Source organism: Pseudochaenichthys georgianus, unplaced genomic scaffold (assembly GCF_902827115.2).
Source record: "Pseudochaenichthys georgianus unplaced genomic scaffold, fPseGeo1.2 scaffold_180_arrow_ctg1, whole genome shotgun sequence".
In the NCBI taxonomy this organism is placed as follows: Eukaryota; Metazoa; Chordata; class Actinopteri; order Perciformes; family Channichthyidae; genus Pseudochaenichthys; species Pseudochaenichthys georgianus.
The window spans coordinates 757,283-769,874 of record NW_027262575.1 but is presented as its reverse complement, the minus strand read 5'-3'; the positions used below and the strand labels follow the sequence as shown (position 1 = coordinate 769,874).

General features: G+C 44.1%; 1 pseudogene; it reads left to right on the top strand.

The window, feature by feature from the left end:
- LOC117441573 (zinc finger protein 271-like) overlaps window positions 1–7,397 on the top strand; it is a 35,825-nt pseudogene extending 28,428 nt beyond the window's left edge.
- The last annotated feature ends 5,195 nt before the right edge of the window (window positions 7,398–12,592 follow it).

Below are 12,592 nucleotides of genomic sequence, written 5' to 3'. Positions count from 1 at the left end.
CGGAGCGTCACCGCCCACTATTCCGGGCTGACGTCAGCTCGGATGGAATCTGTATCCGCTTGTTGTAGCCCCGTTTTTTAAAAGATTTGGGTACGAAGGAAAAGAGAGAGGGTTGTATTTTCTGACACTTGGTGAGTTCCCTGAAACACCGGGGACACATATAAAAGACGTACAAAAGTGCATTTTGCATGATAGGTCCAATTTGTTCGAAACTTTTTAAACTTTAACAAATATTCAGCTTTTTAAACTCTTTTTTTTAACATGTAACTCAATGGGAGCACCGTTCAAATCCTCTTTTACCTACACCGTGTGCCCAATGCTACTCCTTCCACATACTTTCAGCTAGAGACTTCGTTCCAACTTTAAAATGGTCACAATACATTCACCTATTAAACTTGTATTCAGATTTTTGATATCTTTTACAGTTTTTGACGTTTTATCCATCTTCTCCCGCTTATCCGTGGTCGGGTCGCAGAGGTAGCAGTTCCAGCAGAGAGCCCCAAGCTTCCCTTTCATGTCAACCAGCTCTGACTGGGGGGCTCAAGGAGCTCCCAAGCCAGAGAAGAGATATAATCCCTCCACCTGGTCCTAGGTAGAGATATGATCCCTCCACCTGGTTTTAGGTAGAGATATAATCCTTCCACCTGGTCCTAGGTTTAACACCTCCCTTGGGACGCGCCCAGGTAGCATCCTTATTAGGTGCCCGAACCACCTCAACTGGCTCCTTTCGACGCAAAGGAGGAGCTGTTCAACTCCGAGTCCCTCCCGGATGACTGAACTTTTCACCTTATCCCTAAGGGAGACACCAGCCACCCTGCGGAGAAAACCAATCTTGGCTGATTGTATCTGTGTTCTCGTCATGACCCATCCTTCATGACCATAGGTGAGGGTAGGAACGAAAATGGCCCGGTAGACAGAGAGCTTTGCCTTCTGGCTCAGTACCCTTTTCGTCACAACGGTGCGGTAAAGCGACTGCAGTAAATTCTCCGATTCTCCAGCCCATCTCCGTTCCATTGTTCCCTCACTCAAGAACCCGAGATACTCGAACTCCTTCACTTGGGGTAAGGACTCATTCCCTACTTGGAATGGACAGTCCATCGGTTTCCTGCTGAGAATCATGGCCTCAGATTCGGAGGTGCTGATCCTCATCCCAGCTGCTTCACACTCGGTTGCGAACCGATCCAGTGAGTGCTGAAGGTCGCAGACCGATGAAGCCATTAGAACCACATCATCTGCAAAAAGCAGTGGTGCAATCCACCGAACTGCAGACCCCCTCCCCCACGACTACACCTTGAAATCCTACCCATGAATATTGCAAACCGGATTAGCAACAAAGTGCATCCCTGGCGGCGGCCAACCCTCACAGGAAATGGGTCCGACTCACTGCCAAGGATCCGGACACAGCTCTCGCTTTGGGAATACAGAGATTGGATGGCAGAGACCCCCTCACCCCATACTCCTGCACCACCTCCCACAGTATCTCCCTGGGAACCCTGGGATTCTCCAAATCTATAAAAGACATGTAGACCGGATAAGCCCACTCCCAGGCCCCCTCTTGGTTCCTTGCAAGATTAAAAAGCTGATCCGTCGTGCCACGACCAGGACGGAATCCGCATTGTTCTCCTCAATCTGAGGTTCGACAATCGGCCGGACCCTCCTTTCGAGCTGATCCAAGCCATTGCCGGTTTCTGATCCCCCTTTTTGAAAAGGGGAAACACCACCCCGGTCTGCCACTCCTTCCGTACTGTTTTCAGACTTCCACGCAATGTTGATGATACAACCATGACAGTCCCTCAACACCCAGAGCCTTCAGCATTTTTGGGGGCGGATCTCCCCCCCCCCCCCGGGGCTTTGCCACTGTGGAGTTGTTTGACTACCTCAGTGACCTCCCCCCGGGAGATTGGTGTTGATCCCCCGTCATCCTCCAGCTCTGTTGGAAACGTCATTTCGATCTCTTTGTCTGTACACACAAGCTTGAAGATTGACATTAAAGCTGACTTTAAGTTTGAACTATGACTTTTACGTTTTGAGAAAAGAGTCAGAATAGTGATAACACTGAGATTTTCAGAAATAAATCTGAATTATTGTATATAAATATAAGTCAGAATGTAGGTATTTTCTGAAGAAAAGTCAGAATTCTGCACTGATTAGAGATTATTAGGAAAACTATTTTCCAAAATGTTGATATGAATATCTGAATTTTTAAGATACAAATTCTAAATTCAGAGATTTTCCTAAAAAGTCAGGATTTTCTAAAAGATTCTGAACTTTGAGAAAAATTTAGGATTTTTGGTAGAATCAGAATTCTGAGATTTAAAAAAAAAAGATATTTTAATTTAAATCAACAGGGGATTGATTCATTGCCTTTGGACGAATGACAGGCAGCAAGCTTACACTGAAACTGGTTCTCAGTGTTTTATATTTGCATGAAGCAACTACATTCACTGACTTTTATCATTAGCCTCATTAGCTGTGATGAAGTGTTTCTCAAAGACATGCATGTATTGGATGACCGGGTCCCATTGGTCCAACTTCAACATTTGAGAAAAAGAGCTGCATTTTGAGAGAAACCACACCCCCACGCTCTCCCTGTCCAAACTAAGCAGTGTAACTAAGTTTTAGATCAGCTACAGTACTAACTCACCTGTTTTCCTGAAACTTTCCAGAGCATCTGGAAAAAAGGTGTAATTATTGACTAAATCAAATCAAGTTTTATTTATATAGCACATTTATAAACGATTATTGGTCGAGCCAAAGTGCTGTACATATAATAAAAATAGCCTACAGTAGAGACACTTTATAGCAAATACAATAGCACAGATTGTTCAGAATATCAGTATCAGAAAAAACGACACCCTCTATCCTTAGACCCTCAGACTATTGAGACAACAGAAAAACAAAGGGGGCGGGGCATAGCAAAATGATAGGCAAGCATTTAAGGAATTTATAAGTTAAATAATTGTTAATTGTGGTTAGAGTTTAAATTGTAATACTGTAGAACAGAGTTTTTTCATTAAACTACCATACTACGAAACAGAGCTTTGGATATCAGCAAGTACTTTTTTAGCGTGTCATACAACAGCAAACAGGCCCGGCCTCAGCCTCTCAGCGACTTAATTTGTTTCCTGCTGTCGCTATATTTGTGGTTAGATTCTAATACTCTACAGTTTCTCTGAATATGTGTTTCCTGTTTCCTGCAGATCTCCAGCAGCTGGTGGTTGTTAAAGAAGAGGTTCCCCCTGAGCAGCAGGAGTGGAGCTCCAGTCTGGACCAGGAGGACCCAGAGCCCCCCCCCACACATTAAAGAGGAACAGGAGGAACTCTGGAGCAGTCAGGAGGGAGAGCAGCTTCAAGGGCTGGAGGAGGCTGATATCACCAAGTCCACATTCACTCCTGTTCCTGTGAAGAGGGAAGATGATGAAGAGAAACCTCAGTCCTCTCAGCTTCATCAAAGACAAACTGAACACCTGGAAACAGAAGCTGATGGAGAGGACTGTGGAGGACCAGGACCAGCCAGGAACTCAGATCCAGAGAGACATTTACAACCAGAGACTGTGGACAACCCTGGAGACTCTTCTGAACCTGACACTGAAGACAGTGCTGATTGGAAGAAGACCAGAGAACCAGCTTCAAACTCTCAGAGAAATAAACAAGACCCTGTCAGTGATTCAGGACATAGTATAGGAGAGAAACCATTCAGCTGCTCAGTCTGTAAGAAAACGTTTACGTATCGAAGAAGTTTAAATAGACACGTGAGAGTCCACACAGGAGTGAAACCACACAGCTGCAGTGTTTGTGACCAAAGATTCATCCAGAGTAATCATTTCAAAATCCATAAGTGTGTTGGTCAAACTGAGGAGAACAGAGAGGCAGAGCCTCCAGCCAGCAGCTCAGCTGAACACATGGAAACAGAAGCTGATGGAGAGGACTGTGGAGGACCAGAACCAGCCAGGAACTCAGATCCAGAGAGACATTTACAACCAGAGACTGAGGACAACCCTGCAGACTCTTCTGAACCTGACACTGAAGACAGTGCTAATTGGAAGGAGACCAGAGAACCAGATCCAAACTCTCAGAGAAATAAACAAGACCCTGTCAGTGATTCAAGAAGTAGTGCAAGAGAGAAACCGTTCAGCTGCTCAGTCTGTAAGAAATATTTTTCACAGAGAGGAGATTTAAATAGACACATGAGAGTCCACACAGGAGAGAAACCGTTCAGCTGCTCATTATGTAAGAAATATTTTACACAGAGAGGAGATTTAATTAGACACCTGAGAGTCCACACAGGAGAGAAACCATTCCGCTGCTCAGTCTGTAGGAAATATTTTACAGGGAGTGGAGATTTAAAAAGACACATGAGAGTCCACACAGGAGAGAAACCATTCAGCTGCTCAGTCTGTAAGAAATATTTTCAGCAAGTGGAGATTTAAATAGACACATGAGAGTCCACACAGGAGAGAAACCATTCTGCTGCTCAATTTGTAAGACATCTTTTAAATTGAAAGGAAATTTAAAGAAACACATGCGAACCCACACAGGAGAGAAACCATTCAGCTGCAGTATTTGTGACAAAAGATTCTCCCACAGCCATCAGGTCAAAAGACATAAGTGTGCAGCAAAGAAAACATTTGGCTTGTATTTGAGTGAGAAATATTATTGAACCAAGTCAAATCTTAATAAAAGCATGACAATACACACACGAGAGAAACCATTCAGCTGCTCAGTCTGTAAGAAATATTTTGCACAGAGTGGACATTTAAAGTACCACATGAGAATCCACACAAGAGAAAAACCACACAGCTGCAGTGTTTGTGACAAAAGATTCACCCAGAGTCATCATTTCAAAATCCATAAGTGTGTTGGTCGTCAGTCCTCACGCAAACTCAAACTGAGGAGAACAGAGAGGGCAGAGGCAGAGCCTCCAGCGAGCAGCTCGGCTGAACACATGGAAACAAGCTGATGAAGAGGACTGTGGAGGACCAGAACCAGCCAGGAACACAGATCCAGAGAGACATTTACAACCAGAGGCTGAGGACAACCCTGGAGACTCTTCTGAACCTGACACTGAAGACGGCTGATTGGAAGAAGACCAGAGAACCAGGTTAAAACTCTCAGAGAAATAAACAAGACCCTGTCAGTGATTCAAGAAGTAGTGCAGGAGAGAAACCATTTAGCTGCTCAGTCTGTAAGAAATATTTTACAGCGAGTGGAGATTTAAAGAAACACATGCGAACCCACACAGGAGAGAAACCATTCAGCTGCAGTGTTTGTGACAAAAGATTCACCCAGGGTCATCATTTCAAAATCCATAAGTGTGTTGGTCGTCAGTCCTCACAGCTTCATCAAACTCAAACTGAGGAGAACAGAGAGGCAGAGCCTCCAGAAAGCAGCTCGGCTGAACACATAGAAACAGAAACTAATGGAGAGGACTGTGGATGACCAGAATCAGCCAGGAGCTCAGATCCAGAGAGACATTTACAACCAGAGACTGAGGACAACCCTGGAGACTCTTCTGAACCTGACACTGTAGACAGTGATTGTTATTAGGTTTAAACTCTTTGGGCAAGTCCCTGTAAGTGATATATATAGTGATACCTTCTCTGAGTGTGATAAGACATTTTTTGTCGAAGTCAAATCTGCATGTGCAACAAAAAAAGATGACAATTAATTAGTCATACAACAATTCACATGAATTCAACTAATCTGTTTGGCAGTATAAACTCTCTTTGACAATATTCATACATGACTTCATCTAAACATCTTTATCAACGGAAGTCGACCATACGTTTAATGTTTTTCTCGTAGATCTGCTGATGTATACTATAACCACTATCTGTTGATTAACCATTGTATTAATAATAAGAATGGACTTCCGGTATGAGCGCAAGCGAGTAAGCCGCGCTCAACCCTGCTCCACTACAATCCTTTAGAAATCCTGAATAAAACTACAGAACTGTTCCCAGAAAGTGTGGGCAACTTTTGGTATCGAAGAAGCGATGCCAAATCTTGGAAAGTCAAACAGAGAAAGGGGGAAAACACAGACGCAAGCAAAGTTAACTAACTCCGGGGCACAAAGCACAGAGCTAGCCAAGAGGCTAACACCGAGCTCACCGGGGCTAAAGAAGAAATACTGACAGCAATAGGCAGCTTAAAGTAGGAGTTTTCAAACAGACTGGAAGAGATTCTGACTGCTGTTGAGGAAACTAGGAAGGGTCTGACTGACTGTACTGAAAGAATAACACAAGCAGAGGTGCTTTTATCAACAGAGGACGAGCACGCTGAATTACAAGAGACAGTTAAAACACTGATGGAAAAAAACACGTTCTGGAAGATGAAGTCGTGGTGAGGGTGGTGAACCTGCCTGAGGGCGCTGAGGGCCCGGACACTTGCTCATCTCTGGCAGGCTGGATACCGGAGGCGTTGGACTTGGGTCCCCTGTGGTGCCCAATAGTGATGGAAAGAGTGCGTCGGGCCGAAGAGAGACAGCGATACTCCACCGAGAACTTTGATATTGACATTTCTGAACTATAAGGAGAAAGTCACAGTGATAAAGGCAGCTAAGGCAAAAAAAGACATCCTCTACAAAAACCAACAGGTGCGCTTTTAGTACGACCTCGCCAATGAAGTGCACAAACAACGAGGCAGTACGACTCAGTGCGCCAGCAGCTGCGGAACCTGGGCCTCAGCTTCAAACGCTGGCATTTTTTCTGGAGTAATTATATTGATACAAGTAGAGAGGAGTAGGAATCGCTTTTTTTTCCTTTACGTTCGTATCACATCGGTCTCAGAAGGCTGAGTGGACCAAACTTGACCCACTCTACCATGCTGCACTGCGATATATATATCAAATGCAACCTATAGTACTCATTGCAAACTGTATAGCCTAACTGGATGGTCCTCACTTAGTATGCGTAGGATGCAGCATTGGTTTTTATTAATGTATAAAGCCATCTTAGGTAAGCTTCCACTGTACATATGTGCCAGATTTGCTCCAGTTTTGTGACTCTTACAACCTCAGAACCAGTGCCTGGATACGGTTCCAGGTACCTGCTTTGCGGACTGAGGCTGGAAAAAGGAGTCTGTTTCATGATGGTCCTTGGTCTTGGAATGACCTTCAATCACGCCTTAAACTGACGACACTTGTCCCTATAGCCTGTTTTAAATTGAAGTTGTCTGAGGTCCTTACCACCAGCTGCTCTTGCAGTAATAAGTAGTGCACCTTTCCTACTGTCCCAAATGTGCACAATGTAGTGACTGCTTTTCAGTTTTTTTTTGTTTACTTAGTTGTGTTCTCTGTATTTTATATGTCTGTGTTATATGCAACGTTGCTGCCTTCTTGGGCAGGTCAGCATTGTAAATGAGATTTTATCTCGTAAATAAAGGTAAAATAAAAAAAGGACTGATCCAGGATCCATTCAATCAATCAATGTTTATTTATATAGCCCAATATCACAAATGTTACATTTGTCTCAGTGGTCTTCGCAGTGTGTACAGAATATCAGTATGACAATATGACACCCTCTGTCCTTAGACCCTCTGTCCTCAGACCCTCTGTCCTTAGACCCTCACATCGTACAAGGAAAAACTTCCGAAGAAAACCCAGTTTAAAGGGGAAAATGGGAGAAACCTCAGGGAGAGCAACAGAGGAGGGATCCCTCTCCCAGGACGGACAGACGTGCAATAGATGCCGTGTGTAAATTGAAAAGATAATACATTTGCAACATAGGTAGTCCAAATGTTTGGAAATGCATGTGTATAATAGGAAGATGAATCCACGAGGATATCCATCCAGGACCGATGATCCAGGACCACAGCCACGACTCAAGATCCAGGGCTCGCAATCCAGGACACAGGACCGCAGGATCATCCATGACTCCGGATCCCAGCGTATATAGACACCAAAAAGAAAGACATTTGGGGAAGCTGGGTTAATCGGAACATGAGAGTACACAGGTACAGACAGAGAGAAGGAAGAAGTACGATGTCCCCCGACAAACTAAGCCTATATCAGCAAAACTAGGGGCTGAATCTAATCAGCCCTAACTATAAGCTTTATCAAAAAGGATATGGTGTCTGCCGCCCGAACACAAACTGGAAGCTGATTCCACAAATGTGGAGCTTGATAAGAAAAGGCTCTGGCTCCCATTGTACTTTTAGAGACTCTAGGAACAACCAACAACCCTGCATTCTTGGAATGCAATGCCCTAGTAGGACAGTAGGGTATAATGAGTTCTTTAATGTACAATGGCGCCTGCCCATTAAGGGCTTTGTAGGCGAGAAGAATAATTTTAAATTCTATCCTGTGTTCTATAGGGAGCCAGTGTAAGGCAGCCAGAACAGGAGTCATGTGGTCCTTTATCCTAACTCTGGTTAGCACACGAGCTGCAGCATTTTGAATCAGCTGAAGCGACTTAACTGACTTCTTGGTACACACTGATAATAAAGAGTTACAATAATCCAGCCTAGAAGTAACAAATGCATGGACTAGTTTCTCTGCATCGTTTTGAGGCAAGATATGCCTGATTGTTGCAATGTTACGTAGATGGAAGTAGGCGGTCCTTGAGATTGATTTTATGTGGGCGTTAAAGGATAAATCCTGATCAAATATAACACCAAGATTCCTTACAGTCTCACTGGAGGCCAAATTAATGCCATCCATAGTTAGTATATCTTTTTTTTTTTTTACAAATCTTTTTATTGCAAACAAGTCATAATCCAGCAAATGACAAGAAGTAAGCACAGTAGTAGTCAATACAAAACAGTACAGATGTTACAGTTAGCAAATGTAGACAATGGGGATCATTACAAAGGACCTCCTTGAAAATAAAATAAAGTATTGCTCCATATTCACTTCAAGGTTCGTAAAGAGTCCTTGTTTACAGTTTTTTCATTTAACCCCCCCACCCCCCACCCACAGGTATGGTTGGCCCCAAATAGTAAAATAACTGAATTAGTAAGTAAAACATAAATAATATTAATAATAATAATCATACTAATACAAATACAAATAAATAAAAAAAAGTCGAGAGCGAAAACAGTCCGTATGAGGGAAGAAAATAATAGTAAACATTGTCGTCTTGGTGAGAAAAAAGGGTTTCATTAAGAGGGAAAAGGAAATATAGAACAGTAGTCTAGGGCAAAAGACAAATGGTCACTTTTATTTTATTTATTTCCTTTCAGAGAGCTACCTGGGACTCAGCGTCAGAAGTGATAGGGAGTTCTTTGATAAGGCCTAATAGTGGGTCCCAGGTAGTATGGAAGGATTTCAGAGATCCTTTTAATGAGAATCTTAACTTCTCCATCTGAAGGCATTGCAAGACATCACGTATCCACTGATCATGTGTTGGTGGGGAAGCATGTATCCATTTCAAGAGAATAGAGCGTCTAGCTAATAGAGTGGTGAAGGCAATGACACGGCGTATAGTAATGGACATATTCTCAGATGGAGGAAGGCCGAACAGTGCAGTCATAGGATTAGGGTCTATCTTTGTGTTAAAGGCCCGCTCAATGGTTCCAAATATATCAGACCAAAATGTGTCCAACCTCGGGCAAGTCCAGAACATGTGCAGATGGTCAGCTGGGGATTGATTGCATCGGTTACAGGCATCACTACGATCTGGGAATATTTGAGCCAGCTTAGCATGAGTAAAGTGCGCTCTGTGGAGCACCTTGCACTGGAGTAGGCCATGTCTAGCACAGATAGAAGATGTATGGACTAGGTTGAGAACGTCACTCCATTGATCCTCGGAAATGTTGCTACCTAGATCACGCTCCCAGAGCTCCTTAAGAGGCACCATAGGGTCCGGACTCAGGGAACCAAACTGACCATAGAGAACTGAAACCAAGCGCTTTTGTTCAGGGTCGAGTGTGAGAAATGTATCAATCGGCTTCGGGGGGGCGGTTAGGAAAATTGCTTATGGATGAAGTGCCTGATTTGGAAAAACCGGAAGAGATGACTGTTGGGCAGGTTGAATTTGACTGAAAGGGACTCAAAGGATGCAAAGACTCCATCCTCGTAAAGGTCATTAAGCGCTGCGAGACCATTGTTCGACCAAACGCGGAAGGCCGGGTCAGTACACGATGGGGAGAATAGGTGATTGTTTGAAATTGGGGCGTGAACCGAAGCTCTATGTAACCCGTGCTGTTTCCTGAATTGGAGCCAAATGCTTAAGGTGCTAGTAACAATTGGGTTACTCAAATGTTTATGGGAAGCTACAGGGAGCTGAGAGCAGATTATAGAGTGCAAAGGAGCAGAAGATGACAGCTCGATATGTACCCAAGGTGGGCAGGGGTCTGAAAGTTTATATTTAGCCCAATAGAGGAGTTTGTTAATATTACAGGCCCAGTAATAGTGGCGAAAGTTGGGGAGGCCAGGCCCCCTTCTGATTTAGGGAGTTGGAGACACAACCTTCTAATACGCGCAGGCTTGTTGTTCCAGATGAACGCATTCAACTGCTTATCAAGATCAGTGAAAAAAGATTATTGATGCGCACTGGGATGTGTTGGAAAAGGTAAAGAAACTTTGGCAGGATGACCATCTTTATAAGGTTGACGCGACCCACAAGAGACAGGGGAAGGGAGGCCCACCTAGACATATCGGCTTTGCATTGATCTAGTAGAGGCTGACAGTTTTTAGGGAACAGGTCTTTAAAAGAGTTTGCAACAAACACCCCCAAGTATTTGAACACCTCCACAGCCCCTTTTAAAGGGGAATAGGGATTGGGGAAGTGCCTCAGCCATTTTATTTACAAAAAACTTCGCTCTTTTGAGTGTTTAGTTTGTAACCTGATACACGGCCAAATTGATCTAAAATCGACAGTATGGGGGGAGAGAGGATAAGGGGTTCGAGATCATAAGAAGAAGGTCATCAGCATATAGAGACAGTTTATGAACCATGCCATGACGCGTAATGCCCTCAAACCTATCATGGCTTCTGAGCCAGATAGCGAGAGGTTCAATGGCTATATTGAACAACAGCGGCGAAAGAGGACACCCCTGGCGAGTACCACGTTGGAGAGAGAAAGGGGGAGATCGAATGGCATTAGTGTGTACAGAGGCAGATGGAGAGGCATATAGGAGTTTCATCCAGGAAATAAATTGGGAATCGAAACCAAATTTATCAAGACTAGAAAATAGGAAACCCCACTCAACCCTATCGAAGGCCTTCTCTGCGTCAAGTGCCACTATGACTTCGGGGGTGTTAGAGGAAGGAGAGAAAATTATATTGAGCAACCTCCTTGTGTTAAAAAAAGAGTGTCTCCCCACCGTAAAGCCTGTTTGGTCCAGCGAAATGATATCTGGCAGTACACGTTGGAGGCGGATAGCCAGTATTTTGGCCAGTATCTTGCAGTCCACATTTAACAGTGAGATTGGTCTGTAACTGCCACACAAAGTAGGATCTTTGTCTTTCTTGAGAAGCAAGGAGATAGACGCAGTGGACAACGTTTCTGGCAATCGGCCTGACTGGCGAGAGTCATTGTACATCCTAGCCAAAATCGGGGCTAACTTGGAAGAATATGCCTTATAGAATTCAACTGTATAGCCGTCGGGCCCAGGAGACTTCCCACTTTGCATAGATTGTATTGCATCATGTATCTCAAGGGTGGAGATGGGGCCACCCAATTCGCTAGCGATGTTCTCGTTAATTTTGGGGTAAATTAAGGAGTCAAGAGGATTGGGGGTCGTGGCAGGGATCGGGGGACAATCCGAAGTGTAGAGATTGGTGTAAATTCCGAGAAAGACCTGTTAATATCAGCTGGATTAGAAGTAAGGTTGCCATCGACAATCTGATTTGGGGAATCAATCTGGACGCACTGACCGCACGAGCTTGTTGAGCTAGGAGTCTACCAGCTTTGTCGCCCTGCTCAAAGTAACGCTGCCTATACTGTCTCAGTTGTCTCTCAACAAAGCCCGTCATCAGAAGGTCGTGTTCTGAATGTAGCAGGAGGCGTTTTTTATAGAGAGAAGGAGAGGGAGAGGAGGAGTATGTTTCATCGAGTAAGTGAAGCTCAACACAGATTTCTGAAAGCCTTTTCATCTTTTCTCTTACGTGAAGTGTACGAAATGACCTGTCCCCGCACAGTGGTCTTAAGAGCCTCCCAAAGAATACCGCTACCAACGTCGGAAGTGTCATTAATTTCAATGTAGGAAGAAATCTGAGTGGAAAGATAGTCTCTAAATTCACTGTCTGACAGCAGGGGAGAATTGAATTTCCATAATGGAGGGGGGGACATACCAAGAGGGAAATTAATGTCAACCGAAGTGGGAGAATGATCTGAGATGGCTATCGGATGGTATTCGCATGAATTGACTAGATGAATCAAATTGTTATCGAGTAAAAAGAAATCAATTCGTGAAAAAGTATGGTGCCTGTGCGAGAAGAAGGAAAATGCTCTACTTTGCGGGTTAATCTCCAGGGGTCTAAGAGTCCTAATCGTGATGCATTGTGCATTACTACCTTGGCCGAATTGGAGAGAGTGGCTTGTGTGAGCGATGACCTGTCGAGACTCACGTCCTGGACCAAATTCCAGTCACCAGCCATAATAATACGATGGTTGTCGGCGTTGGGAATTTGAGCAAAGAGGTTCACAAA